Raw genomic sequence first — 14,758 nt, 5'->3', positions numbered from 1 at the left:
TTAAAATTTTTGTTTAAAATAACTACCAATTTATTAAGCAACAGAATACAAATTCTCAAAATTTTGAAGATACACGAAAAAGACTTTAAAAAATGGTATTTTGTAAAGCTAAATCCCTAGAGGGCTCTCTTATTTAATTGATTATTTGTTTGCATATATGAATTTACCTCTTTGTGCCAAACATTGGGCTACGTGAGGAGGATAAAGCAGCTGACAGGAAAGACAGGCCTTGTCAACAGAATGCAAACCTATTTCGTGAAAGAAAGGAAAATAACTAAATTTACTGACAAATGCTAAGTGCCAGTCGCTGTGGACCAAACTCTTGACATATACTTTACACACTTCTTGCTCTCTTCTTCCGTTGCTTATTGTGGGGACATGCACTGGGGTGACACTGATAATCGAATATCTCTGATTAAAAATAGTGGAAGTGATTCTGAAATACATATAAAGTAGAAGCCTCTTGTTAAAAAGTCAATAGTGAACTAAATTTCAAATATATTCATGTAACCTGAAAAATGTAGCACCTGGAAATTTCAGTCTGACGAAACGTCATTCTAGATTTTTCTGTTAGCTATTATGCAGTGAATACTTTGGAAATTATTGGCATTAAGAGAAAACTGGATTTAGGATGTAAATGGCAAGAAGTTCTTTAAACTGAAATAAGTCATAATGATTACTACAGGATAAATGATGTCATTTTTTAAAAATCTAGAGGTCGATTACTTAGTTTGTGGACTATCTGGTTTCATAATGTCATTTTCTTTAACTTCCCTTTTCTTGACTTTAGAAAGTTTCTCCATTTCCTACCACCTTTACTTCCAAAAATCTTTCAAAAGTTTGATGAAGAAGACAGTTGAAATTAATGTCTAAAATGTATTTTATTGATGTCACGATCCAAGTGCCTAAATAACATACATATGGAAGCTTGTTGTAGTTTCATAATTATTTTTCTTTTTGGTCTTTTTCTTAGTCTCCTGCCTTTGCATTGTTTTTTCTGTTTCAGAAGGTATATTGTGTCATATGCAGACTGCGAAGGAAATCCATTTAAAGGATAATACAAACCTTCTTAGTGTGGGAAGGTGGAGAATTTTATTCTATTCTTCTGTTTTTCAGTAATTCAATTTTTTAAACCAATAAGAATAGCATTAATTTTATTAACAAAAAATTATAAATTTTTAAAATAAGTGTTGGAAAGAAATAACATATACCTCCTTAGACTTCCGTTAAACCCAGCTGGGCGATAAGCATAAATTTCAAGCAATACTAAAAAATTTAAAAACAGTATCAAAACACGAGTTTAGTTTTTCTATCACTGAATTAACTGGATTCACACCTATGTAACCCTAAGAGTGGTTTTTCCTTGATGAAAGAGATGTAAGTTCCTGACCTCAACAACAGAGGAAGTGAAATTTCCTGAACTAGAAAGACATTTGCTAAGAAAATATTTCCTAACCAATTGTCACCTGGACTGATGTGGGGGAAAACACCCCAAATACAAAAGAAGAGTAGGTAGCACAGAATATCATTTGCACATGAAGAGATGAGAATTTCCATCAGGCTTAGAAACCTAAGTGTTTTCTGTGACACAAGTTCTTAAACAAGGTTTTTCTTTTTATTAAGCAACCCGTTGTAGACATTTTTTACACTAAAGACAACTGCTACTTTGCTAAAGAGGTAAATGTCTCTATGAAAAGTTTTGAATTGTTTTGTTTCCATGTATTTTGGTAAAATAATTTGAAAAAAAATGTATTATATTCTGGGAGTTTTATGCATTATCGCTTAAAGGAAAATATGTATTAATTAGTAGAATAGTTAAAATTGTAGTGTGCCCTCAGTAAGATACATTTATTGTGGGTAAATTAATGTCTCAGATTAATAATTTACATTGGAATTTGTAGTGAGGTCGTTGTTGATGTTTCTATTAGTAGCTGGTCTTTTCTAAAGATTTTGTAGTTTGATTATATTATCTATCTAGATACATATGTGTGTATATGTATACATATATATACTTTATATATATACTTCTTTGTAATAAAATATATAGACATTCCTTTTTTTTAAAAGAAAGTGGGTCTTGCGAATTATTTTAAGGCAAGATTTGCTTTGTAAAAAGCATGGAAAAGATTTATTCTATAAGGAAAAGGAATTCGGGATACATGGCTACTTCTTACAAAATTAACAAGTGGTATACATTCTCTGCACATCGATTTCTTGGTCTGTAAAATGGGGCTTGACAAAGGGCTGGAGAGTGAGCTGAATAATATTACTTGAGCTATTGTCTATTTTTACAGGATTGTAAATTTCTGAGGGACAGTTTAAGCTGAGCATGAATTCATGCTTTTTCATAGTTCTCTAGGTTTACAAATTGGCTATCTGACAGCTTCTTGCTCTCATGAAATATATATTTTCCTTCCCAAATGGATAGGCAGAGAGTTTTTTTTTTTTTGATATAATTGTTCGTGCTAGACATTGCCTGTATAATATACTAAAAATTGGTAAATTTGCAAATAAGTGAAATTGAGACAAACAAGTTAATGACAAACAAAGTCTTTTTTTAAAACAAACTATTGCTGCCATTTTTACTATACTGCTAGAGAGGTAAAGCACTCTATAAAAAGTGTCGTATTTTCTTTTTGCCTCCATTTGCTTTTTGTAAAATGATTTAATAAAATGTATTATATTCCTGGATTGGGGGGAGCATATTGCTCAAAAGACAATGTATGTCAATAGATGCAGTAATTAAAAATCTTTAAGTGTGGTTAAAAAAAAAATAAGACAAAAGAAACCAAAATTACTAGAATCAATTTAGGAAATTAAAACTTTAATAAAGGAATCACATATTCTAGGGACTTTTCTAATAAGTTAATCAATCAGTCCTGACACAGAATCCAAAGACCCAGGGTGGATGCGATCCCATATCTGTTTCCCGTTTCTGTGCTTGAATAAAAGGAACAGAAGAGAATACAAAAAAGATTTCAAAATGAGGGGAGAATACAATGAATGAGAAAAGAAAAGATAAAGCTGGGATATTATGGGAGAAATGATAATATGCTTATACACAGATATCATTCAATATTTAGAATTTAGTAAAATATTAATTTAAAAGTATTTAACATTCAGAGATGATGGTTCATTTATATAAATTTATAATAATGGTCAAAATGCCCTTTACTAAATATTTATCAATGAGGGGAAGTGTATTTTACAAAAGGAATTATATAAAAATTGATTCAGCCATCTGACAGGTCTAATTGGGGACTAACAACAGCGTTAAAAGAACACTGCAGACAATGAGTGATTATAAGTTAAACACAGAGGAGTGACAGGGAAATTGGGTACTAGAATTAGATACTAAAGATACATTGTTGATGCAAAACTATATACCATTTTGAATAAGAATGTGGACTCTGGAGTCAGAGATGCTTACATTTCAAATACAGGCCTCCTTACTTACAAGCTGTTTAATATTGCACAACTCTCTGTACCTCACTTCCTTATTTGAAAAATGAGGACAACAATAATAGGAACCAAACTCCTAGGATTATTGGAGGATAAAATGCGTATTATGTGTGATTGTATACATGTATGTAGTTGTATATGAATATGTAATTGTATGATTGTGTTACTGTGTATGTGTGTAATTGTGTATGTGATTACGAGAAGTAAGTGCTTGCATATGTTATGTTATTGTGGACCATATGTAATTGTGTATGTGTGTGTATATGTGAATGTGTAGGTGTGCACCTGGTTATATGTACATGCATGTATATATATGCATATGTGACTGCATATATGTATGTGATTGTGTATCTATATACATACAATCAATATATATATGTGATTTGTGTATTTGAATATTCCAAGTACTGGACACATAGTGAGTCCTCCAAGGAAGTAAAGTACAGCCATCAATGCTAATTGTAGTAAAAAGGAGGGAAGAAAAGGAAGAAGGACAAGGGACAGGTTGGGAACATTTTAACTCCAGAGTAATTTGACTGAAATTAGCGCCCTTTTGTTTTCATTCAGAAGGATGAGGATGAGTTAGGAAGATTAATGGTTAGGGATTAATTTAATAGCTACTAAAAAGGGGCAAAGGGGCTCAAGATAACACTTCAGAAGGAGGTGAATGCTAGTCTCAGATATAAGTAGTTCAAGAATCCATGAATAAGAAACTTACTAAGATCTCACTGCAAATGTCCTTGATTTGATTCTAAGTCCTTTGACTTTTCTGATATAATTTTAAAGCATAGAAGTTTTCTCCATTCTGTTAATGTTTCTATGGGTCCATATGCTCATGTTCTGAGAACATTTAAGTTGTAGAGACCTGGGGGGGAGGTTTCTAGAATTTTTCATTTAGTGCCTAAGAATTTTATTTTTTTGTTTGTTTTTCCCCTCTAATATCACATTAACATTTGGCTTATTTTAGGAGCATAATTATGTGAGTTCATTCTGCTGGCTTGTGAGCTTTAGAGTTAACTTTGGACAGTATTATTAAATGTTTGCGCAAGAAGAATTCATGTCACTGAGAGAAGGGTAAATATACAAGTTAAATATACCAAAGGTGACACATGGTGGGTAACTATCTTTACTTCCTCTGTTTGCTGCTAACTTTGCATATTAAAAATGATCTAGATTCTAGATGCAGAAGCATGTTCTGTCAACATGTAAAAATACACGCTATTATGCCTTTATGACACAAATTTCTCTTAGCCTGTTCTAATGCAAGTTACAGGATAAATCCTCTCTTCCATAGAAACTTATAGAAGGGTTCAAATGAATTCAATAGGCTTAATTACAAAGACAGCCACTAAGGAAGAAATTATGACATAGATAAAACCTATTTACTTAATTTTTAATTTCTAAAACATATCCATTGACCAATTAGCTTACATATTAGTCTCTCATAGGTAGTATTAATCTCTTAATCTTTTAGTTGAAAGAGTTGGAAGCAAAGACTTTTAATTATTTAAACATCTTTCTTTTGAAGAACACAAAGCCTTTCTGAAAGATATCTGAGCTACATATCATTTTCATAAAATCTGGCAGATAGCATTAATATTTTCATGTTACAGCTAGGTAACAGGAATCAACTCAAGGTAGAAAGACTTGCTCTAGGTTATATAGTAAACCAGTGGGAGACCTGATGATTTGGATTGGCAAATTCAATGACCATCTGAGTTAAAATGACATTTTGCTTGAGAAGTTTGGTAAGAGAAGTGTTCATTTGGATATATGTAGCTTGTATCAAGTTTTACTCTCATATTCCTTTATAACTTTACCCAAACATGGAACAATATTGCCTAGAGATTTCAGAACTATATGGTCACTTTTTATCAGAATTTTTTTTTCCATTTTTAATGTCCGTATATTCAGGAAACCATATTCCTTAGTATTTGTGAGAGATGCCAGAATAAAAGTCAAATTCATTTTTTTTTGAAGTTTTTATTTATGGGGTGCCTGGGTGGCTCAATTGGTTAACAGTCTGCCTTAGTCTCAGGTCATGATCTCAGGGTCCTGGGATTGAGCCCTGCATCGGGGGTCCCTGCTCAGCAGGGGGTCTGCTTCTCCATCTGCCTCTCACCCCACTCACGTTCTCTCTTTCTCTCACTCTCTCTCTCATAAATAAATAAAAAAACCTTTTTTTTTTTAAGATTTTATTTAAGATGAGAGAGAGGGAGAGCTTGATCGAGCACAGGGGGGGGAGGAGCAGAGGAAGAGAGACAAGCAGACTTTCACTGAGTGTGGAGCCAGACATGGGGCTTGATCCTAGACCCTGAGATCATTACCTGAGCCAAAAACAAGAGTCAGACACTTAACCAACTGAGACACCCAGGCACCCCAATAAAAGTCAAATTCTAATTCATTAATTTCAAAGGCCCCAGTGTGTGCCCCCTGAAATATTTAGGAAGATAGATTTGCTTCTTCTATTTTAGACAAAGTCAGCTTCTAACTACCCTTACAATTGAGGCTTCTCTAAGGAAGTCTTCCTTATGTTGCTTTACTTAATCTGTCCAGAAGGTTGGAAGTTCAGGCTGATGTGCATAAAATGGATCAAGGGTTATTTAGTCCACAAATCACTTATTGCCATTGTCTGTCATAATAATTTCCTTAGAATCTCATCATTAATGTCAGGGAGTATTAACTGACCAGACTCCAGAGGTAAAAAGATCATGAGAAGCAGGGCCTCCCTTGAGTGGGCTTATGATTCATTTAAAAAATGAGAAGATACATTTGAAAATATAGCTCACATAATGAGTTAGGATGTGCTAAGTACTAAATAAGTGGTAGAGTCAATGAGGGTCATTGGAATTTAGTAGTGAGAGGTTAAAATAAATTGAAGTAATTGGGGGGAAGTTTCATTAAAAAGGTAGAAATAAGCTGGTCTTCAAAGGAAAAGTATGACCTAGACCAGAATTGACAAATAGATTTTTAACTGGAGTGAGAGAATCCCAATTAAGGTAGCGGCTTCCTAGACCAATGTCAAACATTGTAAGACTAATTCAATCAGTATACAAAACTATCACCTTTGGGGCACCTGGGTGGCTCAGTTGGTTAAGCGTCTGCCAGTGGCTCAGGTCATGATCCCGGAGTCCTGGGATCGAGCCCCACATTGGGTTCTTTGCTCATTGGGAGTCTGCTTCTCTCTCTCCCTCTGCCCCTCCCCCTGCTCCTTCTCTCTCTCTTTCTCTCTCCCTCCCTCTCTCACTCACTCTCTCTCAAATAAATAAATAAAATCTTTAAAAAAAATCACCTTTATTGTTAGGAAATTTGGAATGCAGAATGTATGTCTTATTTGAGGCTATCATATGACTTCCTATGACTTTTCTCTTAAAAATTAAGCCTTGAAATTTAACTATGGAAAGGTGTGAGTGGACAGAACAGATCCTTTTCTAGCCAGTTGCTTGGATAATCTCAGGATACTTCACAATCTATTGAGGTAAGATTGAGAAATCCAGAGAGAGAGCAAGAGTAGAAAAAAACATGTTAACAATAGAAAAGGAGTGTATTCCCCTTACAGGCAGGTGAATTCTGGAGGCAGAGCAAGAGTCAACATGTGGTGCCTTGGCTGATCAATGTCTTTTACCTGAACCTCACCAAGGAATTCCTCTGTTAACAAAAAAGAACAAACAAGGGGTTTGAAGAAAATGAGCATTTTCCCCCTATTGTTCTCAAGATGGTGTATAAATGGAAATGTTCCAGTCCTTCTCATGCAATTTTATCATCCCGTGTAAGAATGCAGAGAGAGGAATGTTTCATTGTGTCTGCCATGGGTGTGGGTTAAAGGATCAGTGACATATCTGCTTCATATTTTTTGTCCCTAAAGATGACCATGATGATACTGTAATCAAGGAACATGATGAGAGAAAAAGCCATGGAGGCAGGGATAAGTAACTCAATCCAGGTAAAATAGTAACTATTCTGCTTCGATGAGGAGGTTGGTACTGGGGAATGCTGAAGGATAGTTAGATATTAAGGTTTTCGGTTTTATTTTGTTTTTACCATTTTATTTCCTCTCACAAAGTCTTCACAACCTTTCTTATTCTCTGTTCCTATCTCTCTCTTACATCTTTACATCTTGTAGACCACCAGCAATTGGACATTTCTGGTTTTGTCAGGAAGAAGAACCTGTTTTTATCACTCTCTTTTTATTTGGCCAAATAAGCTTGTTCTGGATGTTTCAGAGAATTTGTTCTGGGGAGCAGGTTTTGTTTGTGAGGTGGCCAAGTATCCCAAGGATTTTTAAATGTAGGAAGATAAATGTGAGAGGAAGGGTACATAAGTTAAGAAAAGCTCACACTGAAATTATTTTAAGAATTCTCCTCATCTGGGGTGCCTGGGTGGCTTGGTCGTTAAGCGTCTACCTTTGGCTCAGGGCGTGGTGCCAGAGTTCTGGGATCAAGCCCTGCATCAGGCTCCTCCACTGGGAGCCTTCTTCTTCCTCTCCCACTCCCCCTGCTTGTGTTTCCTCTCTTATTGGCTGTCTCTCTCTCTGTCAAATAAATAAATAAAATCTTTAAAAAAAAAGTCTCATCTTTTTAGATTCTCTGAGTACTTTTTTGTATTTTAATTGTTTATTAGAGCATAATCATTTTAAGGACTTCGGTAGAACTTCTGATTCATGATAAGCTCTTAGTTATACATTAAGATATTTTCCAGGGTCAGGAAATCTGGGTCAGTCTATCCATGATTGTAGCTAAGAGGACGTACATATATGCAATTTCACACAGTCTTGGAATGGTGGGCAATGGGAGGGTAATGACTGCTACCCTGTCATATTTTTACAAGTTGATGCTACTACATTATTATCATTTGGCTTCAAATTTTGACAACACTGAAAAATCTGGAGGCTGTAAGCAAGTCATTAAACCTTTGTAAGCCTTAATCTACTCACCTGTGCATTAAGGATAAGAGTTTCTGCCTTGCCTACCTTACAGACTTTTATGAGGATAAGATGTAGCAAGGGAAAATTAGCAAGTGCTTTACACATTTACATAACTTTTTATAACATATCTGAGACAATTAAAGTGGGCTATAAAATCATTCATAAACTAATCCCTAATTTAATAATGCCCTTTCCTGTAGGAACTTTATTAAATGCCATTCTGGGGATGCCTGCGTGGCTCAGTTAAGCATCTGCCTTCTGCTCAGGTTGTGATCCCAGGGTCCTGGGATCAAGCCCCACATTGAGCTCCCTGATCAGCGGGGAGTCTGCTTCTCCCTCTGCCCTTCCACCCCCCACCGCTTAAGCTCACACGTGCTCTCTCTCTCTCTCAAATAAATAAATAAAATCTTAAAAAAAACCCCAACACCTCCATTCTGTATTCACCTCAAAACTACCCCAACATCACACACTGGTTAGATGATAATGTGGGTACATCATTGTCTGTGACCTTGGCTAATGTAGAATGTTAAAAAGAAAAAAATAACAAGCTTATGGGGCCAATTGTCCTTAACTTAATATTAATATATGCAGAAGTACTACAAAATTGTAATTGGTTTTGGTAGCTTTCATATTCTTTTTTTAACTACAGAAATTCTTTTTTTTAGCTACAAAAATGCATTTTTTGAGCATTAATCTTAGTGTGAAGTCTATACCTATTATATATCATTTGATAGCCTTAGAGGACAGGATTTACATAAGAAGTTAGATATTAGTGTGGAAATGAAAAATATAGCTAATTTGTGTGTGTCATAGCATACTTGCCACTATTCATATTGGTAATGTGTCAGTGTAGTGCTGCTTTCAACCATGATCTGTGTGTTCTTTTAATGGCTAGCCTTTGCTCACATCTTTACTTGTAGTAGATGTTGTTTAATATTGATGTGCCAAAAACTGCAACAGAAGTATCTTTCTTAAGTAAAGTTTGAAAACACATTCCTATGAAAGTACTGGCTCTCATCTAAAGTACACTTTGGATACTGAAACACTGACTTGGGAACAGATTGGTAATTGGCATTGTGTTGCCCTCACAAGGAAATATTTTGGAACTAGATAAGATAAAGTTGATTGTGCCATATAAACACAGCAGGCTTCTAAAGTCTCAGTTTTATTTTGTATTAAAATATTTGTCAGTAACTTGACTAATAAATATCTTTTTAAAACTGGTAATAGTTGATCAGTATAATAATGTCAAGCATGTCTGTTTCAAACACATATGCTTGGCATTTGTCATTGCAAAATACTGTGATGTAAACGTATTTAAAAAACCCAAAAAACAACTGTGAAGCCATAAATACTCAGTTCTTTGCCTCGTTAAAAACTACACTTTTGGAGCTTCAGAAATGGACTGGTTCTCAGACCCCCTTATTTCTCTATAGGCAGAAGGAACAAAGTTTTATTTTCCTGTAAACCCCATTTCCTATTAATTCTAACGCCTTACTTTCCAGGTCCATTTGTGATCCAATCAATATTGTAAATGGCAATGGCTAATTTTTGACTTTTCTTACTCCCTAAAGACCAGTGCCCAGATGCCCTTCACACCTTTCCTTGCTAGCTAGAGATTAGAAGAGCAAATGTAGCACACCATGAATATGTGACAGGGGACTCAATTTAGTACAGCCTTATTGTTTTGCAAAAGCCCTACAACTGGCAAGAGCTTGCTAGGGTCACCACTACAGAGACCGAGCTCTTTGCTGTATCCTGAAGGCACAATGTCGAGACTTAAATGATGTAGCCATGGCAAAAAGAATGAGATGCTAGGAAAGATTTTTGCATTCTTCAGAGGTCACTGTAACCCTGGATCCAATTCTGCCTTACATATTACTGTATTGTTACACGTATTCTTAAAAGTAATAAATGTTCTCAAGTTGAAGCAATTGATTATTAGGATTTCCACTCTGAGTTTGGGCCAACTCATAAAGAGCAAAAGTGAACCCGTATTTTTTGATGAAAAGGAAATTAGCTAAAAATGAGAATCTAATTTTTGTAGGGGAGGTCGCTGATAAGACAAACCAAGATAAGAATTGTCTAGTCTATAAAATCATTATAAATTTTTCCTTAACCCAGGTGTATACAAATATTACTATAAAAATAAAGTAATTTTCTCATGATTTTTTTTCTAGGCAGCGTTTTAACGCATTCCGAGAATGTATTTATAGAGCAATTGGTACAGGAAAGTGATAATATCCAAATAACCAGAAGATTGCCATTGCAAAGATTAATGATACTCTCTTTTCATTTAAATATTGTTGCATATTGGCAGCATTCTTTACAAGGCCAGGTTAGTTCTCAGGAAACTATAATTTATTTTAAATTTCATTTGACTAATGTTTGGTTTTTCCCTTGGAACTATTTTCTAACTCAATTTTTGTCATTCAATGATAATATTTAATTTACTGTATATAAAATCACAAAGTATTTGCGGCAGTTTCATCATTGTCATTGTTAATATCATTACTAGGGCTTGTAAAATCTACCTGAAGTCTACATGAAACCCTACATATTAAATCTACTGAAAACCTGGATTACTTGACTTTTAGTGTCAATTTGCTTAATAAGTAATTTCAAAGAGATCACATTTTAATTTTGGGTAACAGGTTCCTAAGACTGCTCAGGATAGGTTTTATTTCAAAAGCCAGATAATTAAGTTGACCCACACAGATCCACCTGAATCTACAACCTACTGAAACATCTGAGGACTCTTAAGAATACAAAATAGGATACTTGCAACATCACCAGCACCGAAATATCTGAGCCTGGTTAGTCTCAAACAAATTGGGAATGCTATTCACTCACTGTGATATTAAGAGGCTCTGATGTCATTTCAGAGCTATGTAGATAGCGGCGAGACAAGGGGGGAAAAAGAAAGAGCTGATTCATGCTTAAAAAAAAAAAAAGAAAGAAAGAAAGAAAGAAAAAGAAAGTCCTAAATAATAAGGCAGTGGCTCCAAAGCAGTGACCAGGAAATTACTTTCTGAGTAAGATGCTCCAGGGCAAAAGTCTTTCTTTAACAAATATTGTTTAAGGCAGTGAAATCTGTTTGCCATCATTTCTTTCCTCCCAGGTGATTAAATGCAGAGGAAAAACAGTCATTTGATAGCCACAGAAGCTATTTACTGAAAGTATATTCAATCACCATAAACATTATTTTTACAGCAAGACTAGCAAAAGATACTATGGGGGAATCTCATAAAACATTTTTAAAAAGAAGAAAAAGTTACTACCATATATTTTTATGAGGGCTTCAGAGTGATCTGTATGCAGCTGTTTCCTCCCAGTTCTGCCTGACATTGCAAGCTCTGGATTTGGAGCCAGATGGCATAAAATTCAGTTCCCAAATGGGAGAGATTTCATAGGCTAAAGAATAGGTTCAGGGCTTGTTTTGTTTTGTGACTAAGGGTAATTCCTAATTATTCTCTCTTTATTGATCATCTATAAAATATGATAACCTGTTGTAATATAAGCATTAAATAATTATAAAGAATTTTATTGCCTAAGCATGTTAAGGACAGAAAGAAAGGAACAGGAAAACCTTCACGATATGTTCCCTAAATTGAAATTTTCTCTTTTTTTCCTTTCTCAACCCTTTGACATAACTGATTCTGTTTGACGTAACTAATTCTGTAGGGAAAGACCATCACATTCAGTTCTCTGGAATTTACAAGTAGAAAGCTGCAAGGTTTAATTTGAAAGAGGACAGACTCAAACTCTCAAGATGCAGACTGACTCATCCAGAAGCGTGAGGAGCTACAAAAGGTGCTTGCTGACGGATGTGTGGGAAGAAGCAGCTAATGTGATCCCTGATGTGGGTGATTAAGGGCTTCCATCACGTGGAGCTGGGATCCTTTTTCTAGGCTGACTTAAGGGACTACAGAATCCCCTAATGCTGGCTCTATGCTCCTCACATTGTCCTTTGGTTGTGACGTTATTTTTTTTGTCTTAGCCTTCTCTTCCTGGGAAGGTATGAACCTTCCTTTCATATCTCCTGTCTTTTCCTGGTTCAAGGGGAGGTGTCAACTCTTTAAATCTTTCTCTTAATGATGTAGATCTCTGAAGCCCAAAGATGGAAAGGGACTCAAGATTTTTGTTGTTGTTGTTGTTTTTTGGTTAGTCCTATTATATCATCTCCTTGAGGCAGTAAGAAGAAAATTGTCTAAATCAGTATTTCTCAACATTGGCTGCACAAAGAACCATCTGTGGAAACTTTTGAAAAGTACCAGTGTATGAGACCCATCCCAGAGGTACCTTGCAGGCAAGAGTATTTTTTTAAAGCAGTCTAGTGTAGTCAGACTTGAGAACATCTAGTTTGGTATTTGAAGGGGGGAAAGGCAAAGATGAGAAAGGAGGGAAGAAGGAATGGTGAGGACTATTAATATTTTAAGAAGTATTTTGTTTATAGTAGTTTTAAACTATGAACTATGTTTATATAGTTGTTTGAAAAGATCAAGCATACCTTCAGAAGAAAGTTTGTTACTACTCAAGGTACTCAAAAGGCTATGTTACAGGCTTGAGGCGTATTTTAAGGGTATTTTGAGCTCTGGCGGCATGGGTAGAATGTATGTGACATCTATAAATAGAACTATATAGAGTTGGAATCCACAATTCTGGCATGTTAAAATGAACAATATTATAATCTTAGTAATTTCTGCTTTTGTATGGTTAGTAGACATTGTCCAAAAGAACCCAATGTAGCATTTGTGTGTAAAGATTTAAAGCAAAATCAATGGTAAATCTGTACTTTTTAAAAAAGGAAAAAGGACAATTTTGCATCAGAGGCTCATTACACTGTGACTTGTTATGGAAGCCCGGTCCTTGGAAATTTTTCCAAAATACCCCAAACTGTATGCATATTCTGATACAGATTTGCCTGACCCAGGTGACATTTTCCCAAGCCCTATACGTTGGCCTGATGTTTTTCTTCTATGATGTCTTCTCTTGGAGTTTTTCTTCTTTTTTTACAGTTTCAAAGTCTTCATTATTTGGATAGCACTTAAATCTGTCCCAGTCCCTCCATTCTCTTAAATACTGTTTTTTTTTTTTTCATTTTCAAGTGATTGCTGAATCATTCCAAAGGGAATGTATTCATGATGCCATAGGATAGTTATCTCTGATTCCTTTTCGTATGGACAGCTTGAGAAAGTGTATATTTAATTTTAATGGTCCTTATTTCTTACTTTGATGGAGTTCTCAATGAAAACAATGAGAGAAGCAGATCACAACCCGCTCCACCCCCACCAAAAATAAACCTCAAAAAACCCAGGATGATATGATATTCTTACTTTTACCAAAAAAGCCCTGGGATATTCCTCAGTTATATTTCAAAATATTTATGATAGAATTGTATTATAAATATCTTTCAGTAAATAGGCCTAATTAAGTAAAAAAGTTCATGCATTTAGAAAGAGCATTAAGTAACCATTTCTTTTAATAAATATAATGAATACCCTATATAATTTTAATTATATGTTATTCTCTTGAGAACATGCTGAGCTACTGGAAAATAATTGATAATGGACATAGTACTTCACTGGCTGAATTTAATATATAGAGAAATACATTTAGGAAAGAATATTGAATGTGATCTCTAGGGTACTGAGCTGAGTGAAGTTTTTTCTAAAATATTTTAATTATTTTTATATAGAATATCACCCCCTTCTCTCTTTACCCCCAAAGCCTAACTACTGCTATATGGGAAAAATATTTAGATAAGTTTCTAAGATTTTATTTATACCCAAATGAGGTAATTAAAACAATTTAGTATAGAATATACTGTTATACTGGTGTGTATATATGTATATTACATCCTTAGTTGCTAATACTCCAAATAGCTTTTAAATAATAATAATAATGATGATAATAATAAAGATAAAACTAATTCTTAGGATCTTGATATTACAGAATTCTTAAATTTAAGCTATATTTTTTGAAGGGCAAACCACTTTACAAAAACATACTTGTATAAATGAAAAGTTAAGATGGGTTTATTTTTATAAATAAATGGACTTTTCATGTTTTGTCTTAAAAACACTACAACATATTTCCAGAACTATTATACCCAGAGGCTATTTTGAAGTTATGCTGTGCACATAGCTAGTGTGCAAGGTTAGGCTGGTATGCATGCTATTTTGCTTTTTGTAGGAAGATTTTTTTCAGATGATTGAATCATTTTTTTATTTGATAAGCACTCACCTGCACAATGAGATTGTAGCCTTCACTGCCCACTCTGGAATGTTTTTCCAAAAAACTAGGGGACCAAGATAGGTTATTGTGAAATATCCTATGAATGTTTGATTTTGTTTTCATCACTGAAGTGAT

This window comes from Ailuropoda melanoleuca, chromosome 1 (assembly GCF_002007445.2).
Source record: "Ailuropoda melanoleuca isolate Jingjing chromosome 1, ASM200744v2, whole genome shotgun sequence".
NCBI classification, from domain to species: domain Eukaryota; kingdom Metazoa; phylum Chordata; class Mammalia; order Carnivora; family Ursidae; genus Ailuropoda; species Ailuropoda melanoleuca.
This window is presented reverse-complemented; position numbering follows the sequence as displayed.